This window comes from Rattus norvegicus, chromosome 3, assembly GCF_036323735.1.
Source record: "Rattus norvegicus strain BN/NHsdMcwi chromosome 3, GRCr8, whole genome shotgun sequence".
Classification (NCBI taxonomy): Eukaryota; Metazoa; Chordata; class Mammalia; order Rodentia; family Muridae; genus Rattus; species Rattus norvegicus.
Window position 1 is genome coordinate 124933777 of NC_086021.1, and position 25040 is coordinate 124958816.

Here is a 25040-nt window from a genome sequence, read left to right on the forward strand (position 1 = left end):
AATTGTAGTTTGACTCTGTGCTGCTTGAATGCACACCCGGACTCTCCATCTCTTTGAGTGGAGGCTGAATTAAAAGTGGAGGACACTTGGTGGATGGGTCTGGAGATGGGAAGAACCATTGAAGATACAATAGAAAACGGCGATTTGGCATGAACTTTGACCTTTTCTCATGGAGCTTAGGTCACAGAGCTTCAGCAGGTAAGTGGGCAGCAGAGATCTCAGACAGCCCTCCAATCACTTTCTTGTCAGATGTCACCCGTAATGCTAATAGCCATGCCTTGTGTTTCCTTCTTTTTCCTGGTTTGAGCAACAACAACAACATCAATAAAATGTATTCAATGAATGTCACTTCCATGGGGATTAATAAGGCCAAAGGGAACCAACACCAAATTCTACTTTGTTCAAATGAACAGAAGATGCTAGAGGTAAAGAGATACATAATGTTCACAGAGAGATTGACAGTTACTGTAGTACAGATTCACAGGCCTGCTCAGCACTGATTTATTGCGTATCGCGACCGTGGACCTCTCAGCCCAGGGATGCCAGGCTCTGAGGAAAGATAGTTGTCTAAGAGCCTGAGCACAAATGTATTCACCTTACCTGTCTCTTACCTGGGCTTCCTGCAGGGCTTGGGTCCTCATGGGAAGACAAGGATATTTAATGGAAAGGACTTGTACCAGGCATCCACTTAGCATATTATATGGATAAGATAAAGTTTTCCCCTAGGTAATATTTATAAGGCAGGTGAGATGATTTTAGCTTATTTTCCAAGGAAGACTATACCGTGCAGACTCTCTGTTCTGCAGTACCTGTTGGAGGTTGAACCACAATTTGTTCCAGGTCTCGAGGTTTATGGTTCATTTAGCTGTGAAGCAGTTTACTGCTGGCAAAGTTTGGTGTCTGAGTTCCTGAAAGTTACTAAGCATTCTCCTTTGCTCAAAAGAAGTGAACTAAGACTATGACTGCACACACACACACACACACACACACACACACACACACACACACTAATTTTTATGGGATAATTGCTGTCTTAGGAATGAGAGCTTTCTCGCTTGCCTTAAATGTATTCCCCATGCAAAACAATTCTTATTTATAATAGAGATTTCCTCTGCTCATGATAAGATAGGATAGCCAAGCAATGCAACTGGTGTTTATATTGGCACTGTATTATTTGGGAGGCTTTTCTATGCATAGTTAACCCAAGTTTCTGTTCCTGTGCTCCAAGCAACTCAGAGAGGAATGGATTCACTTCAGGTTGTAGACTGTAGCTCGCCATCCAGGGTAGTCAGAACAAAAACTGGGGACAGGAGCTGATGCAGAGGTCTTGGAGTGGTGCTAACTGCTGGCTTGCTCTTCATGGCTTGGGCAACCTGATTTTTTTTATAGTACCCAGAACCACCTGCACAGGCCTGGCACCACCCACAATAGACTTGAACCTCCTACATCAGTCATTAAGTAAGAAAATTCCCATCAGGCATGCCTATAGGCCAATCTGGTGGAAACATTTTCACAAATGATTGTGGCTTGTATGGAGTTGACATAAAACTTACCAGCACACATACAATTGTCTGTAGGTTGTGAAAGCATTGTCATTTTTGCTAGTTCTTAATCCTGATAAAATTTCTGTTTCTTTACTGTACAAGCTAGTGTCTCTTTTAAGTGATCTTTATGCTCATGACCCCAAATGCAGACATACCGTATCCCTTTTGCTCTCTCACTCAAAAGGAAACTCTGCCATAGCTTCTTCTATACAATTCTTTGAGATTTACTCTGGATTCCACACCTTTACTCAGTCAGATTTTAACAGAAATACAGTTAAAGCAATCAGCCCCAAATCTCCAACCTCTGGTGTGCGTATCCACATATCTAGCTTTCTTGCACATGGCCTTGAAGGACAGAATCCTGGAGTAAGTCAGTCATTACTTGTTTGATTGTGAGGCACAGACTTTGTTAGGTTTGGATTCACTTGGCACAGAGTTTGTTTAAGATTTTTTCATTTCTGTTTATGGGAGAGATTAACCTGTGTTTTTCTTTTCTCATAATTCCTTTGTCACATGCTGGCAATGTTTGTTGTAATTTCATAAATAAGATGAGGAACATACTTCCTTTTTCCATTCCCAGGAAGAATTTGTTATTAAGGGACTTTCCCAATAATTAAAAAAAATATGTTATGGATGTTTTGTTTGTATGTAAGTCTGTGTACCACGTGTCTGCAGACCAGAGAAGGCATCAGATCTCTTGGATCTGGTGTTACACGTAGCTGTGAGCTGCCAGGTGGATACTGGGAATCAAACTAAGATCCTCTGGAAGAGCAGCTGTAGCTGTGAGCTATCTATCTAGACCCAGAAAAAAATTAAACTTTTTACAGTAATTGCTGGAAAAATTACTAGCACTATATTTTAGATATATTATCTAAAAAATGCAATGGCTAATATAGTTCTTAATGGATTATTTTCATTGAAACAATGTTTTTTTTCCTAGAATAAAAATATTTCAACTAAGTTTTCAAACAGGCTGTTTAAAGTTTATTATCACTCATTTCCTTTCGACTATTGACAGTGTTTGGGTCGTGTCTGCGCTGCTGTTCCTTATAAGGGATGTCATTATCTTCTCTCCTCAGTGGTTTGATTTCCGCAGAGGTTTCCATCTTGCAATGTTTTGCAACCTCCCTTCTCTTTTATATGCCATTTCTATCCATTAATTTTTATTATTATTGTTTTTTTGACTTGCATTTTATTAGGTGGTTGCTTTTCCCAAATTATGTTTTCTCCCTTCCTCCAATGCATTCATTTAAGGGATAATTTTTTCTAGTGTGGCTTTACTTACACTCAACCTGTTTTAAAGTACAACGTTTGATATCATTTAGTTTTATACTTTCTATTTGTATTTGGACTCAATGTGCTTAATGCCTCTTCCACTTACTCAACATTTAATTTTTCTGTATTTCTACAATATTCCTCATAAGTTGTCCACACTTCTTTTAGTGCTTGTGTTTCTATCCTATTCTTCATCATTCTTATGCATGTTATTTTTATTCATTTTCAAACTGGTTATTGATGGTGAATAGTAATACAATTGTATTTTGTTGATGATCAATACTGTGCAATTTTTCTGCAGTCACAACTTACCCATGAGACTTAGCCTGTTTTCTGTGCCATAACAACATACCACAGAGCGGCTGACTTAGACTCAACCACTCTCATCTCAAGAGTCTTAAAAGTCAAATTTGAAGACACTGCAGATTTTATGACTACATTTATCTCCGTCCTCGCTGAAGGTGACCTCTGCTCCGATACTTACAGGAAGACTCACTTCTGTCATCACATTGGAAGGTAACGTTTCAACGTAGAGATTTGGGGGTCAATTTTTTAATATACTTGAACTTTCTACATTGAATATGAAGACATCTGAAAGTAGAACTGATCCTTTTTTGTCTCTTCCTAAGCCTTATTTCATAATGGCTGTTACTATGACTTATGGCCCAGTACAATGGCAGTAAAAGTGATTAAGTGAACCTCTTTTTCTCCCCAAGTGTAATGGAAAAGCTTCTGAGATTTATCTAGTGCTTAATGTTCCTTTCCAAGTGTGTGGATAGTGGGGTGTGGGTCTGTGAGACTACAGAGGGTATGGAACCCAACATGACCTTTTCTAGGCTGCCTCAAACCTTGGATATGATTTTGGTCAGGAAAAAGTGTGCAGGTTTGTCAAAAGCTGCAAGAAAAACCTTAGAACCTCAAACTTCATCTTGATACCAAATCATAAACTTTGCTGTGCAGCGAAGCCTACTGTGTGCAGGGAACATATTGATTTTGATGCCTTTTAAAGCCACCTGTTTCTCTGCTTTCTTAACTATATCATGTCTTCCTGAGGTAAGTGAACACAGGGATTCATCTATGAATTTCTTCTCAGAAAAACAAAGGATAAAGGAAAACAAATTTTTCTATAATAAGTATATTATTGTCCAAATAGTGTATTTTCATCTTCCCCCAAACAAAATATAGACTAACAAAAAGAAAGAAAGAAAACCTGTTGATCACTCTTTCCCACAGAGAAAAAACTCTCTTTTAAATTTGGCATCCCATGTCTATGTATACAATACTGGCATGTGTTGTAAGTTATGATCTGATTTTTTATCAGCCCCATGCAACGAAATACCATGAACTTTATTGGTCTTCAAGGCACATAGACAGATGACTACCAAGCCCAACAGGACTGTGGTTAAAGTGTCTGGTGTAGGGATCTGTGTATTTCTAATACTTTAGAAGATACACTCAATTCTTGGATGCTCCTTCAAAAATTGCTGTTGTAACTAATTAATTATCAAATTAAAATTTTATGTTGAAGAGCAGTGTAAGCCTACAGTCCCAGAGCTGGGGAGACAGAGATGGGAGAATCTCTAGGTTGAGGCCAGTCTGGACTACACAGCAAGATCTTATCTTAAAAATTAAAATCCAAACCAAACCAACCAAGCAGCCAAACAACCAAAAAAATGGGTAAAAAAGCAAGCAAATAACAGATAGATAAATAAGTAAATAAATAAATAAATAAATAAATAGCTTATTAAGAACCCCAAGAGAAATAATCCCCTGTATTGGGATGTTTCCGGGGGTAAGCGAGCGGAGTGAGGGAAGAGAGCAAATAAGAACCAAATTGTAGTGATATATTAGCTATGAAGATCTTGACTTTGTACACTCACATAAAGATTATTTTTAAAGACATTGTTTTCTTAGCAATGGACAAAGACATAAACCAGAAACAAAACAAAACAAAATAAAACAAATCAGTTTCTGCCTGATGATTACCAAAAGAAGCTGGAGGTGTGAAGAAATATCTCCTCACAAACTAGGAGTCTACTAAATGGTCCCTTTTCTTCACCAACGGACACTGGACATCATTAGTTAATAAAGAAAAGAGAACTTCAAAGCCCTAGAATGCATTCTTTCTTCCATGGAATTTCAAGGAAATTCACTTGACTTTGTATTTTGCCACCCCAGTTTCTCAAAAAGCTCCCTCAGATTTTTTTTAATGCCAATTATCTCTCACAACTGTGATGAGGCACAGCTGTAGCTTTGGCTGGCCTTGACTTGAAGCATTTTGTTGACTACTGAGGTTGCGACAGGCCAACCTATCAGGCTGAGTTGGCTCTCAGCAAAGGCTCTGTCCAAGAATCCAGGCTCCCCCGTGACTACAAAAAGCAAGAAAAGAATGTTTCTCGAGAAGGATGTTATGTTGATCTGTTCATCATTTATGCTGGTGTTGAGAACATGACTTTTATGACAAACTAGACCAACAGCAATTTTACTGGCGTTCCTTAGTAGTTCCAAAGCAAAGCCTATGCTTACTTAGTTGGTCCTTGATCCCACCGACCCCTCACCCTATAAGGGCTCTGCACCCACACCGTCCCAAGGAGTTGGGCTCTACATGGCAATCACAGCTTCGCCAGATCAATGGCTGTTTCAATCTTTTCTTTTTTCAAGATATGGATATGCCTCTTGAATGTGTGGACCCTCAAAATAGAAGATATACGTGTCTGTTTATTCTTCAGAGGGTGTGGGAGTGGTCGATTCAGTTAAGTCTGTGAATAGTGTATATTACTTCTGCAAAGGAAGCCGTAAAATACAGTTTCCTTATATGTCTAGAAGGATAAAAAAGAAAAGAGAGGTTCTGATGCCAGCAAGGATGAGACATTTCTGAGGGGGTGGTAGAAAGGTCTTCTACCAGCACACTCAAGTGCAGTGGCCTCCTCCTTCCCTGTTCTTACTCCTGTCTAGACCTCAGGAGAGTAGGCCTCTTAACCTACATGTATAGGTATGAGGAAATGTAATCTCTCTGAAACTTATGCAGTCGTCTGAGAGGAAGTCTTCTGTTTCCTGAGTACCTGCACGTCTGGTGGATGTCGCTGGGACCTTCATGATGGCAATTGCTGCTATTTCTCAGCATTTGCCTTGGCACTCTTGGGCAATTTCTTTCATTTGTTAAGAAATCAATATGAAAGGAGCCAGTAGAGACTGGTGTTGGCCGTTTGTATTATGACACTTAACAGTGTGCCAACTTTATGGTACACAAATGTGCTATTTGTCCTTTCAAGGTTATTTATACAATTTTCTTAGAAATATTGCCAACTGCAACAAGCTCTTGGCTGTGTGCCAGTGATATAACTTAGTGACACCTTTATCGGTCCTACTAAATAAAACATACTGCTTTTAACAATCTTACCTCTCTGGATTGCTCTTCCTGAAGCTACAGAATCAAACCTTAATGCTCCTTAATGAAGACTAGAAGTTAGGCAGCAGTGCTAAGATACTGGTAACCACTGGGGGATTTTCAGACTGGTGGACTTAGTATCGACACACAGAAGCATTGTGCATTTGCTTTTATTTTCTGTGTGGAAAGGGGTTTGAGAACCCTGTCATATTTTTATTTCTATACCTGAAGAAAGCCCCCATTCTCACTCCTTATAGAGCTTCTGGTGAAGATGGAATAAGAAAACCTATCTAGGCCTGCTCCTGCCCGGCCAGCCCAGGGCAAGTGGAAGAAAGACACTCAATTTCCCACCTCGGTGCCACCACAAGAGATCAAGGGGATACAACTTGAAAAAGGAAGTCAAGATACCACTATTTGCAAATGATATGATAGTATATATAAGTGACCCCCCAAAAAAAATCCACACGAGAGCTCCTACAGCTGATAAACAATTTGGCAAAGTGACTGGATATAAAATTAACTCAAACAAATCAGTAGCTTTCCACTACTCAAAGGATAAAGAAAGCCTCAACTACTTAAATGCTGAGAAAGAAATTAGGGAAATGACACCCTTTACAGTAGTCAAAAATAATATGACATATCTTGGTGTGATGTTAACCAAGCAAGTGAAAGATCTGTATGACAATAATTTCAAGTCTCTGAAGAAAGAAATTGAAGATCTCAGAAGATGGAAAGATCTCCCATGTTCATGGATCAGCAGGATTAACAAGTAAAAATGACCATTTTACCAAATGCAATTTACAGATTAAATGCAATCCCCATCAAAATTTCAACTCAATTCTTCATACAGATAGAAAGAGCAGTTCTTTAATTTATCTAGAATAAAAAAACCCTAGGATATCAAAAAACATTCTCAGCAATAAAAGAGTTTCTGGGGGAATCACCATTCTTGACCTCAAGCAGTATTACAGAGCAATAGTGATCAAAACCACATGGTATTGGTACAGAGACAGATAGGTAGAATTGAAGTTGCAGAAATGAACCTACACACCCTTGGTCACTTGATCTTTCACAAAGGAGCCCAAACCATCCAGTGGAAAAAAGACAGCATTTTCAACAAATGGTGCTGGTTCAACTGGTGGTCAGCATGTAGAAGACTGCAAACCAATCCATTCTTACCACGCTGTACAAAGCTCAAGACCAAGTGAATCAAGGACCTTCACATAAAACCAGATACACTCAAGCTAATAGAAGAGAAAATGGTAAAGAGTCTTGAACACATTGGCACAGGGGAAAAATTCCCAAACGAAACACCAATGGCTTATGCTCTAAGATCAAGAATTGACAAATAGGACCTCATAAAATTGAAAAGCTTCTGTAAGGCAAAGGATACTGTCAATAGGACAAAACATCAATCCATAGATTGGGAAAAGATCTTTACCAACCCTATATCAGATAGATGATTAAGATCCAAAATATACAAAGAACTCAAGACGTTAGACTTGAGAGAACCAAATTAAAAAATGAGGTGCAGAGCTAAACAAAGAATTCTCAACTGAGGAATACAGAATGGCTGAAAAGCACTAAAGAAATATTCAACATCCATAGTCATCAGGGAAATGTAAGTCTAAACAACCCTGAGATATCACCTCACACCAGTGAGAATGGCTAAGATCAAAAACTCAGGTGACAACAGATGCTGGTAAGGATGTGGAGAAAGAAGAACACTCCTCCATTGTTGGTGGGATTGCAAACTGGTGCAACCACTCTAGAAATAAGTCTGGAGGTTCCTCAGACTAAGCATGGGGACCCCAGTGGAGAAGTTAGGGCAAGGAAAAGACTTGAAGGAGCTGAAGGGGTTTGTGACCCCATAGGAAAAACAACAATATCAACCAACCAGACCCTCCAATGCTCCAGGATCTAAACCACCAATCAGAGTACACAGAGAGGGAGGGACCCATCGCACCAACTGGATATGTAGCAAAGGATCGCCTTATCCGGCATCACTGGGAGGGGATCCCTCTTGGTCCTGTGGAGGCTTGATGACCTAGGATAGGGAATGCTAGGGTGCTAAGTCAGGAGTGGGTGGGTGGGGGAGCACCCTGGTAGAGGCAGTGAATGTAACAATGACTCATGTACAAAGAATCCATGAATTTGAAAGAGTGAGAAGGGGTATATTGGAGTGTTGGAAAGGAAAGGAAAGGAGAAATGATGCTATCATATAATGTCAAATATAAAAACAATAAAACTCTTGGTTCAAAAACAAAACAAAACTTGTTAAAAGAAGAAAAGGAATAAGAGAATGTGAGCCTCCAAATCATTAGTTTCTGCCTGCCCTCCATCCCCTGACCCCATTCAGAAACCTTTTTCCAAGGGGACAGTAAGATGGGAATAAGATGACCCTGGATCAACAGTGACTGTGTCCATCCATGGCTGTGATGATGGCTCAGCTGAAGCTCCCCAGAGGACGAATGCTTCTAGCTTGCCATCGCCAGCAGGTAACTGACGAAACTCCCTTGACTTTGCATAGGCTTGGCTGTTACACTGTTACATTGTTACATTGTTGGCAACAGTCTGAATAGTTAAGGCAGATATTCTCTCTCTCTCTCTCTCTCTCTCTCTCTCTCTCTCTCTCTCTCTTTCTCTTGATTTATAAATTCCCAAATGCCACCATTACCATTAGATGATAAAAACTCAGGTGTTTGTTTGAACTGCCTTGAGAGGGTTGTATATGAACTTATGGACCTAGGATGACATTGCTCAACATGGTCATAGTCACGTGGATGTCAACAACAGGAACCATCAGGAACTGCCTAAGCCAGCCTGTCCTGTCCCATGTCTCAGAGGCCTTGGTAGGCAGCAAATACCAGTTCTTTCAGGTAGGTACCTGGGCCCCACACCAAATCTTCACAGAAAGGAAAAAGGTAAGTTGAAATTATTGTATCACTGCTGCCTGTCCTAAGTGTGTGTCCAGGGTAAAGGTGATCAGATTAGACACAAACTTCCTAGTGTTGAGCTGCAAATGCTGGGGGTTTGCTTTCCCTGCCAGTAGCTGGAGAGATTGGAGAGAAAACAGCTTATAAATTCTTTATGATCCTGGAGCCAAGGCAGCTTACAAACTAAAATTTCAAGCCGCACTGTTTTAAAAGTTCCAGGGGATGTGAAAGTAAATACCTTCAAAGACTGGGGGAACATTATTTCTTTCTTCTCCCGAAAATTTTACACAGATCGAATTGATCCCTAGTAAATTCTTGGAATTACAAGACACAGGAGACAACAGTGTACCAAGATGCTTGGGTCTTACTTGTGTGGCCCCCCACTGGTCCATTTTACTATTTCTTTTCTGAGAAAACATTTGGAAATAAGACTTTGAAAAGGGTTTCCTTGCCCTTTGAAGATCAGCAGAAGTTCTTTCGTATGTGAGCCATCAGCTCTGGAATATCCCTGGTGGGGATATTCCTGATTTTAGAGATGAGTCCTGGTGGACTGTTGAAGGCAGGGACCCCATGAGCCATCTCTGCTGGAAAGGGTCCGGGAGCAGCATCGATCAACTCAAAGGGGCTGCTTTGGGGAGGCTAAAGCACCGTTGAAAGGATAAGTGAGATGACCTAACGACTTTTCTGCTTTGAAAATATCTGCTTGGATATTTGGAAATGGATGCATTACATTTTCTTTGCATTTGAGACAGATTTGTGCTATATTCTAGGTTGGCCTGGAACTCACCGTGAAGCCTGAACTGGCTTGGGGAATTACAATAGTCTTCCTCTTTGAGCCTCCTGGGTGCTGGGATTATAGGTGTGAACAGAAAACCCCAACCGGTCAAAATACAGAGGACGACTGATCACTGGGGCATAAAGCAAATGAAGTCATGCATTGCTCTACTTACGGACTTGGAGAGGGGGGCTGTGTCAAATGCTCTTCTCCCCTCAGGGACCTGGAGGACTGGAGCCTTTCCCAATTGATGTTATGTTTGCAATCCTATAAGTGGCGGGGCAGTTGGGATTTCAAACTCCCAGGCTCCCTTTTGATTAATGGTTTTTTGATTCAGTTTTGGAGACTGTTCACACTGTGTTGAGAGGGTGTGGTGGTGTCGGTGCAGACTGCACAAGGACAGGGGCAGAGTGTGATGACACTACCCTCTGTAGAGTGCAGAGGCTGTTGGGGAAAGATAATGTAAATGTCTTGTTATTTTTTAGTTTTTCAGCTTTCAATATAGGGTAAATGAATGGGCCCCTCTCTCTTGATGCTTTCTTGTTCATAAGATATAATACCACAGCAAGCAGAATGTATGTTGCTTGTGAGTTAAAGCACTAGTTTTGATTACTTGGGAATGGTTCTGCTGAGTCTCATACAACCACGGCATGTGCCAATCACCGGGACTGTACTGGGACCAGACATAAAGCTGGAGGCCCATATGGGGAGGGCAAGCGAGTGATTCTTTCCTCCTTGGCTGTTGTGGTTCTGGTGTCTCGGATGTTTGATGCTATCTTACTCATAAGAAATCGTTAGATGTTTCATTCATACACACCCTCCCTTTGTCTATTAGAAGTTTCCCAGCCTCATCTCTAAAATAGCAGGTAGTGTCAGAATTCTTTAAAAAGGGAAGGAAGGCTTGTCTTTCTCCTTGCCCACGATGCTTTACCAAGGATCAGATGCACACAGCAAGATTCTGAGCTTGGGGATACAGTTTAAGCCAGACATCACATTGACTCTTGTAGCATATGGCAAGACTCCTGTCCAATACAGTTAATGCTTCGAGTTTTGAAGCCTGCTGCATATAAAATATTTTATAGCTGAATTTTATTACATTCAAACTTCACAGAGACAATTATGAACCTTATTGCTTTCTGATATGAAATAAAGCCTAGAAAGGCATTTCTGATTTTATAGAACTGGAGTCTTTATTTTGCCATTGTAGGGAACATTAAAAAGCTGTTGGGTGCTAAAGTTCAAAGTTATTTCTCAAATATTTATTTCTGTAGGGATCAGTGGGACCTTCACAAATTCGTAATGACTTCTACATCCTGCTTCTGATTTCTCTCTTTCCTTCTTTTGGAGGACATGCACATGATGACAGGAATATGCAATCTGCTATGTTCATGCTTCAGTAAGAAGAGAGACTCTGTTTACAACCAAAGGAGACATAGATGGAAATGGAAAAAACTATATTATAGATAAATAGTCCTACACAGCATGGCATTTTCATAACTCTTACAAGGACACACATTTCTCAAGGCTAAACTTGGAAATTAAGTATTAAGAGCCCTAGTAAAAGGATTTTGTACACTGCTGACCCTGGAAACTGAGGTCTAAGAATCGTTTAACTCATATTCCGTGTTATTGGATTCTTACTTTGTATCGGGCACTGTTCTGGTGCAGCTCATCATCAAAGTAAAGGCGCATTTTATCAAGGATGTTCTGCCTCCGACCAGAGAGTCAAGCAGAGAATAGACAGGGATCTTATCTGCCCACAGGTGGAGAAATTCCCAGCTAGGCCACAGGATTGAGATGTTTCAGGGGAACATCCAGAAAAACATGTTCAGGAGGCCACCCCTGAGTTCATTCTTTCCAGGGTAGGTAAGAGAGAGACAGGGGAGGGTAAGGTTGCGATTTGTTTGCATTGCTCAGGTGGGGAGCAGGAACGATGTATACCCAACCTGAGATCAGAAAGGAATGTGTTTATTATGGAAGTTCTTTAAAAGGAGGAACTCAATGTGAACATATACTTCCCATGGAACCAGCCGTGCTGACCTTACAACTCTTAAGAACTTAATAATCCGGTTATCTCCTCCTGCTTGTGATTACCATGGAAACAGACCTACTGTTTACACGGTGCTTGTGGTGGTTGCATTGCACTCACATGTTGTTAGACTGTCCTATCTTCCTAATGTCTCGGTGAGATTGGCTTTATTAGTTACTCTGTAAGTAAACAACTGTATTGGGAGTGTCAGAGGAATCACTAGAGGCCATCCATCAGACGATGGCTTATCTCACCTGGAGAAACCTTTTTAGGTCACATTCTGCACTGACCACAGGTGCCAGCCTGGTTCTGCTTTTCCCCTCAGGGTATCCAGGCACTGTTGTACCCTGGGCTAGATGGGAAGGAATGAAACTTAGTCAGGTGGGATCTCTGTTGGTGTGAGTGCAGGAGGAAAACCTTCTCCTGAGACAGGTTTCAGTGAAGCAGCTCTCTGCATTGGGGATGAACGGGGGCTACATATACCTTGGGGCATGGGTAGGGGTTTTCAGGGTGAGTTACATCATTGGCATGGGTGAGGTGCTGGTAATGCTTCATTTGCTTGAAGAAGAATTGCAGGTGCTAGCTTGGCATGTCCTTATAAGCAGAGAGGAAGCTTAGCCTGGAATTTGGACACCAGGCTACAAGACTCCCTCAGGGTGGTTGAGGTGGGGGTCAGAAGGCTTGCACTGGGACATGCAGGCCCAGAGCAAGGAGGAAGCCATCGCCCTATTCCTTCCAGTCCCAAAATGAGATGTTCAGTGTCTCGACCTCACTCTTGCTCTGGATCAGCTCCCCCAAGTCCATGGCTTTCCAGCCCCACACTTAGGTCCTTAATAGTTTCCTTTTGTTGATTGACGAAACATGCCTTCATCTGGCCCTATAAATCTGTTTGTATGTGTCATATCATTTCCTCAATGTGCATTCACTAGACGTTTACTCTATGCCAGACACTCACTGATGTTCTTGGTTCTAGGAAAAAAACACCAAATAAAACAGATAACTTCAGATTAAGATAAATATAAAATCATTACGGGTGCTGCGGAGATGGCTTAGTGGTTAAGAGTACTTGTTACTGGCCGCTCTCTGCTCCCAGACCCGGTGAGAGAGAGACCCAACCGCCTGGTCAGGTGGGCACTCCTGAGGCTGCAGAGCGGAAGAGACCACCAACACTGCTCACCCCTGCCCACATCCCTGGCCCAAGAGGAAACTGTATAAGGCCTCTGGGCTCCCATGGGGGAGGGCCCAGAAGCAGCAGGACACCTGCCTGAGACACCACCGGGACCTGAAAGAAACAGACCAGATAAACAGTTCTCTGCACCCAAATCCCGTGGGAGGGAGAGCTAAACCTTCAGAGAGGCAGACAAGCCTGGGAAACCAGAAGAGACTGCTCCCTGCACACACATCTCGGATGCCAGAGGAAAAAGCCAAAGACCATCTGGAACCCCGGTGCACTGAAGCTCCCGGAAGGGGCGGCACAGGTCTTCCTGTTTGCTGCCACTGCAGAGAGCCCCTGGGCAGCACCCCACGAGCGAACTTGAGCCTCGGGACCACAGGTAAGACCAAATTTTCTGCTGCAAGAAAGCTGCCTGGTGAACTCAAGACACAGGCCCACAGGAACAGCTGAAGACCGGTAGAGAGGAAAAACTACACGCCCGAAAGCAGAACACTCTGTCCCCATAACTGACTGAAAGAGAGGAAAACAGGTCTACAGCACTCCTGACACACAGGCTTATAGGACACTCTAGCCACTGTCAGAAATAGCAGAACAAACTAACACTAGAGATAATCTGGTGGCGAGAGGCAAGCACAGGAACCCAAGCAACAGAAACCAAGACTACATGCCATCATCGGAGCCCAATTCTCCCACCAAAACAAACATGGAATATCCAAACACACCAGAAAAGCAAGATCTAGTTTCAAAATCATATTTGATCATGATGCTGGAGGACTTCAAGAAAGACATGAACACACTTAGGGAAACACAGGAAAACATTAATAAACAAGTAGAAGCCTACAGAGAGGAATCGCAAAAATCCCTGAAAGAATTCCAGGAAAACACAATCAAACAGTTGAAGGAATTAAAAATGGAAATAGAAGCAATCAAGAAAGAACACATGGAAACAACCCTGGATATAGAAAACCAAAAGAAGAGACAAGGAGCTGTAGATACAAGCTTCACTAACAGAATACAAGAGATGGAAGAGAGAATCTCAGGAGCAGAAGATTCCATAGAAATCATTGACTCAACTGTCAAAGATAATGTAAAGCGGAAAAAGCTACTGGTCTAAAACATACAGGAAATACAGGACTCAATGAGAAGATCAAACCTAAGGATAATAGGTATAGAAGAGAATGAAGACTCCCAGCTCAAAGGACCAGTAAATATCTTCAACAAAATCATAGAAGAAAACTTCCCTAACCTAAAAAAAGAGATACCCATAGACATACAAGAAGCCTACAGAACTCCAAATAGATTGGACCAGAAAAGAAACACCTCCCGTCACATAATTGTCAAAACACCAAACGCACAAAATAAAGAAAGAATATTAAAAGCAGTAAGGGAAAAAGGTCAAGTAACATATAAAGGGAGACCTATCAGAATCACACCAGACTTCTCGCCAGAAACTATGAAGGCCAGAAGATCCTGGACTGATGTCATACAGACCCTAAGAGAACACAAATGCCAGCCCAGGTTACTGTATCCAGCAAAACTCTCAATTAACATTGATGGAGAAACCAAGATATCCCATGACAAAACCAAATTTACACAATATCTTTCTACAAATCCAGCACTACAAAGGATAATAAATGGTAAAGCCCAACATAAGGAGGCAAGCTATACCCTAGAAGAAGCAAGAAACTAATCGTCTTGGCAACAAAACAAAGAGAATGAAAGCACACAAACATAACCTCACATCCAAATATGAATATAAAGGGAAACAATAATCACTATTCCTTAATATCTCTCAATATCAATGGCCTCAACTCCCCAATAAAAAGACATAGATTAACAAACTGGATACGCAACGAGGACCCTGCATTCTGCTGCCTACAGGAAACACACCTCAGAGACAAAGACAGACACTACCTCAGAGTGAAAGGCTGGAAAACAATTTTCCAAGCAAATGGTCAGAAGAAGCAAGCTGGAGTAGCCATTCTAATATCAAATAAAATCAATTTCCAACTAAAAGTCATCAAAAAAGATAAGGAAGGACACTTCATATTCATCAAAGGAAAAATCCACCAAGATGAACTCTCAATCCTAAATATCTATGCCCCAAATACAAAGGCACCTACATACGTAAAAGAAACCTTACTAAAGCTCAAAACACACATTGCACCTCACACAATAATAGTGGGAGATTTCAACACCCCACTCTCATCAATGGACAGATCATGGAAACAGAAATTAAACAGTGATGTCGACAGACTAAGAGAAGTCATGAGCCAAATGGACTTAACGGATATTTATAGAACATTCTATCCTAAAGCAAAAGGATATACCTTCTTCTCAGCTCCTCATGGTACTTTCTCCAAAATTGACCATATAATTGGTCAAAAAACGGGCCTCAACAGGTACAGAAAGATAGAAATAATCCCATGCGTGCTATCGGACCACCACGGCCTAAAACTGGTCTTCAATAACAATAAGGGAAGAATGCCCACATATACGTGGAAATTGAACAATGCTCTACTCAATGATAACCTGGTCAAGGAAGAAATAAAGAAAGAAATTAAAAACTTTTTAGAATTTAATGAAAATGAAGATACAACATACCCAAACTTATGGGACACAATGAAAGCTGTGCTAAGTGGAAAACTCATAGCGCTGAGTGCCTGCAGAAAGAAACAGGAAAGAGCATATGTCAGCAGCTTGACAGCACACCTAAAAGCTCTAGAAAAAAAAGAAGCAAATACACCCAGGAGGAGTAGAAGGCAGGAAATAATCAAACTCAGAGCTGAAATCAACCAAGTAGAAACAAAAAGGACCATAGAAAGAATCAACAGAACCAAAAGTTGGTTCTTTGAGAAAATCAACAAGATAGATAAACCCTTAGCCAGACTAACGAGAGGACACAGAGAGTGCGTCCAAATTAACAAAATCAGAAATGAAAAGGGAGACATAACTACAGATTCAGAGGAAATTCAAAAAATCATCAGATCTTACTATAAAAACCTATATTCAACAAAATTTGAAAATCTTCAGGAAATGGACAATTTCCTAGACAGATACCAGGTATCGAAGTTAAATCAGGAACAGATAAACCAGTTAAACAACCCCATAACTCCTAAGGAAATAGAAGCAGTCATTAAATGTCTCCCAACCAAAAAGAGCCCAGGTCCAGACGGGTTTAGTGCAGAATTCTATCAAACCTTCATAGAAGAACTCATACCAATATTATCCAAACTATTCCACAAAATTGAAACAGATGGAGCCCTACCGAATTCCTTCTACGAAGCCACAATTACTCTTATACCTAAACCACACAAAGACACAACAAAGAAAGAGAACTTCAGACCAATTTCCCTTATGAATATCGACGCAAAAATACTCAATAAAATTCTGGCAAACCGAATTCAAGAGCACATCAAAACAATCATCCACCATGATCAAGTAGGCTTCATCCCAGGCATGCAGGGATGGTTTAATATACGGAAAACCATCAACGTGATCCATTATATAAACAAACTGAAAGAACAGAACCACATGATCATTTCATTAGATGCTGAGAAAGCATTTGACAAAATTCAACACCCCTTCATGATAAAAGTCCTGGAAAGAATAGGAATTCAAGGCCCATACCTAAACATAGTAAAAGCCATATACAGCAAACCAGTTGCTAACATTAAACTAAATGGAGAGAAACTTGAAGCAATCCCACTAAAATCAGGGACTAGACAAGGCTGCCCACTCTCTCCCTACTTATTCAATATAGTTCTTGAAGTTCTAGCCAGAGCAATCAGACAACAAAAGGAGATCAAAGGGATACAGATCGGAAAAGAAGAGGTCAAAATATCACTATTTGCAGATGACATGATAGTATATTTAAGTGATCCCAAAAGCTCCACCAGAGAACTACTAAAGCTGATAAACAACTTCAGCAAAGTGGCTGGGTATAAAATTAACTCAAATAAATCAGTTGCCTTCCTCTATACAAAAGAGAAACAAGCCGAGAAAGAAATTAGGGAAACGACACCCTTCATAATAGACCCAAATAATATAAAGTACCTCGGTGTGACTTTAACCAAGCAAGTAAAAGATCTGTACAATAAGAACTTCAAGACACTGAGGAAAGAAATTGAAGAAGACCTCAGAAGATGGAAAGATCTCCCATGCTCATGGATTGGCAGGATCAATATAGTAAAAATGGCCATTTTACCAAAAGCAATCTACAGATTCAATGCAATCCCCATCAAAATACCAATCCAATTCTTCAAAGAGTTAGACAGAACAATTTGCAAATTCATCTGGAATAACAAAAAACCCAGGATAGCTAAAGCTATCCTCAACAATAAAAGGACTTCAGGGGGAATCACTATCCCTGAAATCAAGCAGTATTACAGAGCAATAGTGATAAAAACTGCATGGTATTGGTACAGAGACAGACAGATAGACCAATGGAATAGAATTGAAGACCCAGAAATGAACCCACACACCTATGGTCACTTGATTTTTGACAAAGGAGCCAAAACCATCCAATGGAAAAAAGATAGTATTTTCAGCAAATGGTGCTGGTTCAACTGGAGGGCAACATGTAGAAGAATGCAGATCGATCCATCCTTATCACCCTGTACAAAGCTTAAGTCCAAGTGGATCAAGGACCTCCACATCAAACCAGACACACTCAAACTAATAGAAGAAAAACTAGGGAAGCATCTGGAACACATGGGCACTGGAAAAAATTTCCTGAACAAAACACCAATGGCTTATGCTCTAAGATCAAGAATCGACAAATGGGATCTCATAAAACTGCAAAGCTTCTGTAAGGCAAAGGACACTGTGGTTAGGACAAAACGGCAACCAACAGATTGGGAAAAGATCTTTACCAATCCTACAACAGATAGAGGCCTTATATCCAAAATATACAAAGAACTCAAGAAGTTAGACCGCAGGGAAACAAATAACCCTATTAAAAAATGGGGTTCAGAGCTAAACAAAGAATTCACAGCTGAGGAATGCCGAATGGCTGAGAAACACCTAAAGAAATGTTCAACATCTTTAGTCATAAGGGAAATGCAAATCAAAACAACCCTGAGATTTCACCTCACACCAGTGCGATTGGCTAAGATCAAAAACTCAGGTGACAGCAGATGCTGGCGAGGATGTGGAGAAAGAGGAACACTCCTCCATTGTTGGTGGGATTGCAGACTGGTAAAACCATTCTGGAAATCAGTCTGGAGGTTCCTCAGAAAATTGGACATTGAACTGCCTGAGGATCCAGCTATACCTCTCTTGGGCATATACCCAAAAGATGCCTCAACATATAAAAGAGACACGTGCTCCACTATGTTCATCGCAGCCTTATTTATAATAGCCAGAAGCTGGAAAGAACCCAGATGCCCTTCAACAGAGGAATGGATACAGAAAATGTGGTACATCTACACAATGGAATATTACTCAGCTATCAAAAACAACGAGTTTATGAAATTCGTAGGCAAATGGTTGGAACTGGAAAATATCATCCTGAGTGAGCTAACCCAATCACAGAAAGACATACATGGTATGCACTCATTGATAAGTGGCTATTAGCCCAAATGCTTGAATTACCCTAGATCCCTAGAACAAATGAAACTCAAGACGGATGATCAAAATGTGAATGCTTCACTCCTTCTTTAAAGGAGGAAAAAGAATACCCTTGGCAGGGAAGGGAGAGGCAAAGATTAAATCAGAGACTTAAGGAACACCCATTCAGAGCCTGCCCCACATGTGGCCCATACATATACAGCCACCCAATTAGACAAGATGGATGAAGCAAAGAAGTGCAGACCGACAGGAGCCGGATGTAGATCGCTCCTGAGAGACACAGCCAGAATACAGCAAATACAGAGGCGAATGCCAGCAGCAAACCACTGAACTGAGAATAGGTCCCCTATTGAAGGAATCAGAGAAAGAACTGGAAGAGCTTGAAGGGCTCGAGACCCCAAAAGTACAACAATGCCAAGCAACCAGAGCTTCCAGGGACTAAGCCACTACCTAAAGACTATACATGGACTGACCCTGGACTCTGACCCCATAGGTAGCAATGAATATCCTAGTAAGAGCACCAGTGGAAGGGGAAGCCCTGGGTCCTGCTAAGACTGAACCCCCAGTGAACTAGTCTATGGGGGGAGGGCAGCAATGGGGGGAGGGTTGGGAGGGGAACACCCATAAGGAAGGGGAGGGGGGAGGGGGATGTTTGCCCGGAAACCGGGAAAGGGAATAACACTCGAAATGTATATAAGAAATACTCAAGTTAATAATAATAAAAAAAAAAGAGTACTTGTTACTCTCACAGAGGAACTGGGTTTAGCTCTTATCATAACCACCCATAACTACAGTTACAGGGAATCTGATGCCCTTTCCTTTCCTGAGCTTCTCAGGTAATAGACACACACACATACACACACAGACACACAGACACACAGACACACACACACACACACACACACACACACACACACACACACACATGCATTGGCCTCTAGCAGTTCCGGTGACACTCAATACAATTGTTTACTTATAAAGTAACAACAGTAATAAAACTAATCTCACCAAGACATATATATGTAAAACACCCATATACATAAAAATTAATAAAAACACTATGGTTTGACTGACAGTTACTAGGTAGATGCTTCATTTTAGACTGCTGATTATGTATTCTTTATTTTTTTAGATTTGTTTAATTGTATGTGTATGACTGTTTTGCCTGCATGTGTGTATGCACATCACTTGCATTGCCTTGCCCTATTAGAGGTCAAAAGAGTGGACTGGATCCCCTGAAACCAGAGTTATGAGTGCTGGAAACTGAACTTAGGTCCTCTGCTCCTCTGAAGGAGCAGCAGGTGTTAACTGCTGGGTCACCTCTCTAGGCCCCTGATTTTATACTGTTGACCCTCCAATATTTATACATTGCCGATGACTAGCATTTACATTTGCTAATCTATGTTATCCACTGAAAATCTACTACATTCTATGAAAAAGTTGCCGAGAAAGACTCTTCTGATATTTCTATCCACATGCAAGTGTATATAATAAAAGGGACTCTTAGTTGTTGAGACGGCGGCTGTGCCAGTGTCTTTCATGGCACACTTTCACTACTCCTGCTCACAATTTCCTGCAGGAGTCTGCCCAGGTGCCAGGATCCTCTCCCAACTATGTCTTCCACTACGTCTAATGTGTGTAGATCACTTCTTCAGGGTCAGGACACAAATCCCAGGATGACTGTGATCCAGCGTCTTAAATGCTTTGCTCTCAGCTGTCCATGCTGAGAACAAACAGCTGTCACAGGGAGGTCATCATTTAAGCATATTCTAAGGCCACACCGGCTCCCATATTTATCAGCAACAGCACTCTGGAGTTCTATTGCTTCCCGTTCTCCAGTACCTGATGCTCCCACCCTGAAGTGAAATTTGGCCACTGAGCTTTGGGCAGAATTCTTGGTGGAGCACAATGGCTCCAAAAGAGCCAGGGCTGCTTTATTGCCCCACTAGCATCCTGGGCGCTGCAGTTGATTAGTTGAATGTAATCTGTAAGTCTTGAAGGATTGGGCTTGGACACATTCACACATAGAGAAACCATTCTAGCACATTCAACAGATGTCCAGAAGAGATGTCCCTGGGACAGGAGCTGAGTCCTTTCTGTGCCAGTTAGCCTTTGAGACTGGCACAATACTTTGGTTTTGAAGAACTGACCAAGCAAATGGAGCCTCCTCTACTGATTATTATTTGGGCTTTAGGGGAAAACAGCTTTGGATAAATAAGTACTTTCATATAGGTGCTCCTTAATTTTAGAGGTATTACATCCTTGATTAACATTAAAAATACTACACAGCAGAATCATGTTTCCTTTGCTTCACTTAAGGAACCTTTTAACTTAACATGGCCTGCCCTGAATGCATTCAGAGCAACTACGTAAGACTAAAGGAGGGCAAAGGTATCTAACATAAATCATGCTTTCTAGTAAGATTTTGGCTTCCACCTGTGATTACTGAATGCTATGTTGAAAATGAAAAGAATGGCTGTTCTACATCAGAGCAAGATCAAAATTCCAAATTAAAAGCATGACCTCTAGGTAATTCCTCCTCTAAATGTCATCTTTGATTCAGAAAACTCTATGTGAAGTCACAGTAAGTTGAAGGTGGTCTGAATTTACTTCATGGTTTTATTTTACTGTTCTGTTTCCTTTTTTTAATTTGTGAGGTGGAAATTGTAGCTGCTGTCTTAGACTCTTTAAGAAAATGCCAGTAGGTTTCCTTCAATACTACAATTTGCTATCACAGTATGTGCACAGGAATTCAGGGCTCGATAGAAATGACTTTAGAGGCAACCTGATCCCTCTGGCTCTCCAGGGTTCACAAATAAGGCTCAGCAAAGTGATTTTGCTTTGTTTGTAATAGAAGCCTGGCCTAGAGTGACCTGTTGACTCTGGGTTCACCAGTGTTTACAGTTCTCCAAGAAAAGGATGTAAGTCAGGTTATGCCCATTTAATATGAACCCTTGGATGTGGCCCGATGTAAGCCAGGTGTGAGCTGGGGAGCTTTATATTTCTCTAGGATATAGGAAACGGTATATTAATAAGAAAACTCTAGTTTGTGCTTTGATTCCCATTTTAATCAATACAGAACCAAAGTCCATGTTTGAATTGGTTTCCTTAGAAGGATCTGTGATTGTACCAGACATGGACAGGCTTACTGGTGTGTTGTTGAATGAAGTAGGGGCATGATAGACATTTTATAGCTAGAAAGGCTTAATAAAACTGAAGCTTAGCTAGTAGCATGGGAATCAAGTGGTGTTTTAAGGAACATCAAATGTGATTACAGGGCTGCAAGGCCCCTAAAAATGCTCTAGAGTAGTCACAGTAGCCCAGGATACTCATATATCCCTAGGGAGGGGATCATTGCTTTGGAACATCCAGACAACATGATGGCACTGCCATCCCAGTTCTGTTGGCTCCTCATCATGCAGGTACAATGGATGCATATATTTCTAGGAAGAGGGAAGAAGTGACTGAGTGAGCTCAAGAACAGGTAATTCATTTTCAATGCCAGTTAAAATACCTGGCTTTACAAACACAAGTGACTGAAAAGAACATTTAGGACCCCCTCAGTGCTCTTTTGTTCATTCCTCAAGTTTTCAGGCTAAAGCAGGCAGTGAAATGGCTCCAAAATGATGTTTAGAGAAAATCATACTTGCACTTGTGTAAAACAGCTAGTGCCAGGGTAGTTCTACATACACTTCTCAACCTATCCCCTCACATCTTCAAGAAATGGAAAAAAGGGTGAAGAAACTGACATATTGTAAACTTGGGGAGGCAGAAGGATCCTTCCCTGGCTATGAGATGGGTTGAGATCTGCTTCTATGCCCCAGTAGTTAGGAAACCAAGCTTCAGAAGAAAGTCTATTTTGCAATAGAGGTTTTTATCAGGTCCTTCAATGGATGAGGCCCTACCTTTGGAAGATGAGACCTGGGAAGCCTGGACAGCTCTTCTCACTAGTGTGATCATAGCCCTTGCCATTTTACAAGTGTCAAACACACCAAATTAATAACCTCCCCACTTCTCTAAATCAATTTTAAGTGACAAATCTCTTCTAGGAACCTGATCAAATTAGATGCTGGATTTAAACCATAAATCTTGGAAACTAAATTCTTCATAGAAAATCATTACCCTTAACAAATGTTTCAGTTCAGTGGTCTGTGAGACAGAACAGCCGTACCCTCATCACCTTAGATAAGCAGCAAAAGGAGAAGATTTGCTATTCCTGGCTTGTAGCGCCATGAGCTATTCCAGGAATGTTTTGGTCATCCTCGGTTTGAAATGGTACTCAACAACTGCTATTCTTGGCTCATGAATCTATCCTATTGCTGTGTGCTATAGCTTGTCTAGTGACCTAAAAACATAAGAATCTTGAGAATACTTTCAAACAATTTGTCTTGGCTTTGTAGTTCCCTGAAGATGTCAAAGCTTATCTCTGCTAATGTGCTAGCAGAGGATGCTGGTACCAAAGTCAGCATATGGGATGAGACAGCCCAGCATTAGAATTCAAGTCTCAAGCTATTCTGATTCAGGCAAGTTCTCCCACCATTTTATATCCTGGGTTTTGACTTTGGTAAAATGGACATCCAAACAATACCTTCTTTATAAGGTTTTATAGAATTTACAAATATCCAGTTAACAGAGGTTAAATGTAAAAAAATTGACTACATTGAAAGGTGAGTGGTACAAGTATTCTTGAGGATTAATGAGATTGTGCTGCTACCTTTCACTTGAGTCTAATAAAGCAAAAGATGATTTGGGGTAAGGGGCTGAGCAGAAAGGAGTAATTAAATTCTTTCTTTTGGAAAAAATACATATTTTTCAGTTAAAAAAACATTTCATGAACTCAATTGAAAGAGTCAATGTAAGCCAACTTAACTGAATGTCTGTTCCTTCAGGTTGGACAGAGAGGAATGCCAGACAGAGCTCTTCTGTGTCCAGGTTGGGTACTGGCCATATGATACTCCCAGACATACCTTCCCAAGCCACAAAACACACGGCAATGCCAAATACACAGAGTGTGTATATTTCTTTTTCCTGTTATTACACATTCCTCAGTGACTCAAATGTAGAGTGAGTGTTTGAATAACTTAGCATTTGGAACTGAATCTAGTGAGACAAACTTCCAGGGAATCTCTTAATAAATGAAATATGAACGCAGAAAGAGGAGAGGAAGGAGGGGAAAGGGGGGAAAGAGGGAGGGGGATGGACAAAGTGTGGAGAGAGAGGGGGAGAGAACAAGGTGTCACCATCATGGATTCTCTCTCCCTTGACTAGCAGTTTTGAAAATAGACTCTGGGTAAGCATTTCCTGTGACAGAGCAAGTGTGGTTATCCCAGGGGTATGTATGGTTTGGGACACATAAGTGAGCCATTGAGCATGTGACTTAGGTTTACCCATGTGACTTAAAATGTTTGGGAATGTTGTTTCAGAAAACTATTGATTATATTGATGTTAGTTGTGAAGGAGAAATGGCATGTATTATAGAAACATGACTTGATTATATTTTTAGTGAAGACTTTATAGAAAAAGTAGAATGTCATCGGAAGTTTTGATGGCAGAATCATTATGATTTGGTAGGGAAAAAGTAGAGAATCAAGTACCTTTAAGGGAACTTTGAAGTTGATGGAGATAAGAAATCCATGCAGATGATAGTATGGAAAATAAAGTGGTCTCAGGGTGGGCTCTTTTTGTCTTTCTGACAGTCTCTTGTGCTTTTATTTTGATATTGATTTTTGTGGTTTTGTATGTTTCTTTTTGTTGTTTTTGTTTGTTTATTGAGGAGAAAGAAAAAATGTTGAATGGAGATAGGAGGACCTGAAAGGAAAATATAAGGCCAAAATAGATTATATGACATTTTATTTCAAGAGAGAGAGAGAGAGAGAGAGAGAGAGAGAGAGAGAGAGAGAGAGGTGGAAAGAGAGAAAAAGCTGTAAAATAGAAATCAGGAGACACAGAAACATGGCTGGAAAGCAACAGTAAGCTTAAGTAAGCTTAAGTGTGTAAGAAGTGTGTGGATTTTAGGAGGAGAGGGGGATTTGAACAAGGTGTGGAGGGTGGGCCTTCATAGGATCTTTTCTTGGTTAAAATCCTTTTAAAAATTATGAGGCCGGAGAGATGAGTTGGTGGTGAAAAGTACTGGCTGTCCTGGCAGAAGACCAGGGTTCAATTTCACATCTGTTGTTGTAAAAATATAAAAAATAAAAAAAGGAAGTTTGCCCTTCACCTCACTAGGTCCAGCACCCCAGTGCCCCAAGGTATCTACTGGATATCTTGGCGGAAACACATCCCAACTTCGTGGCGGCCCAGTGTCTCCAGTCACCACAGACTTCCCTACACTCAAACCGTCACATAAAA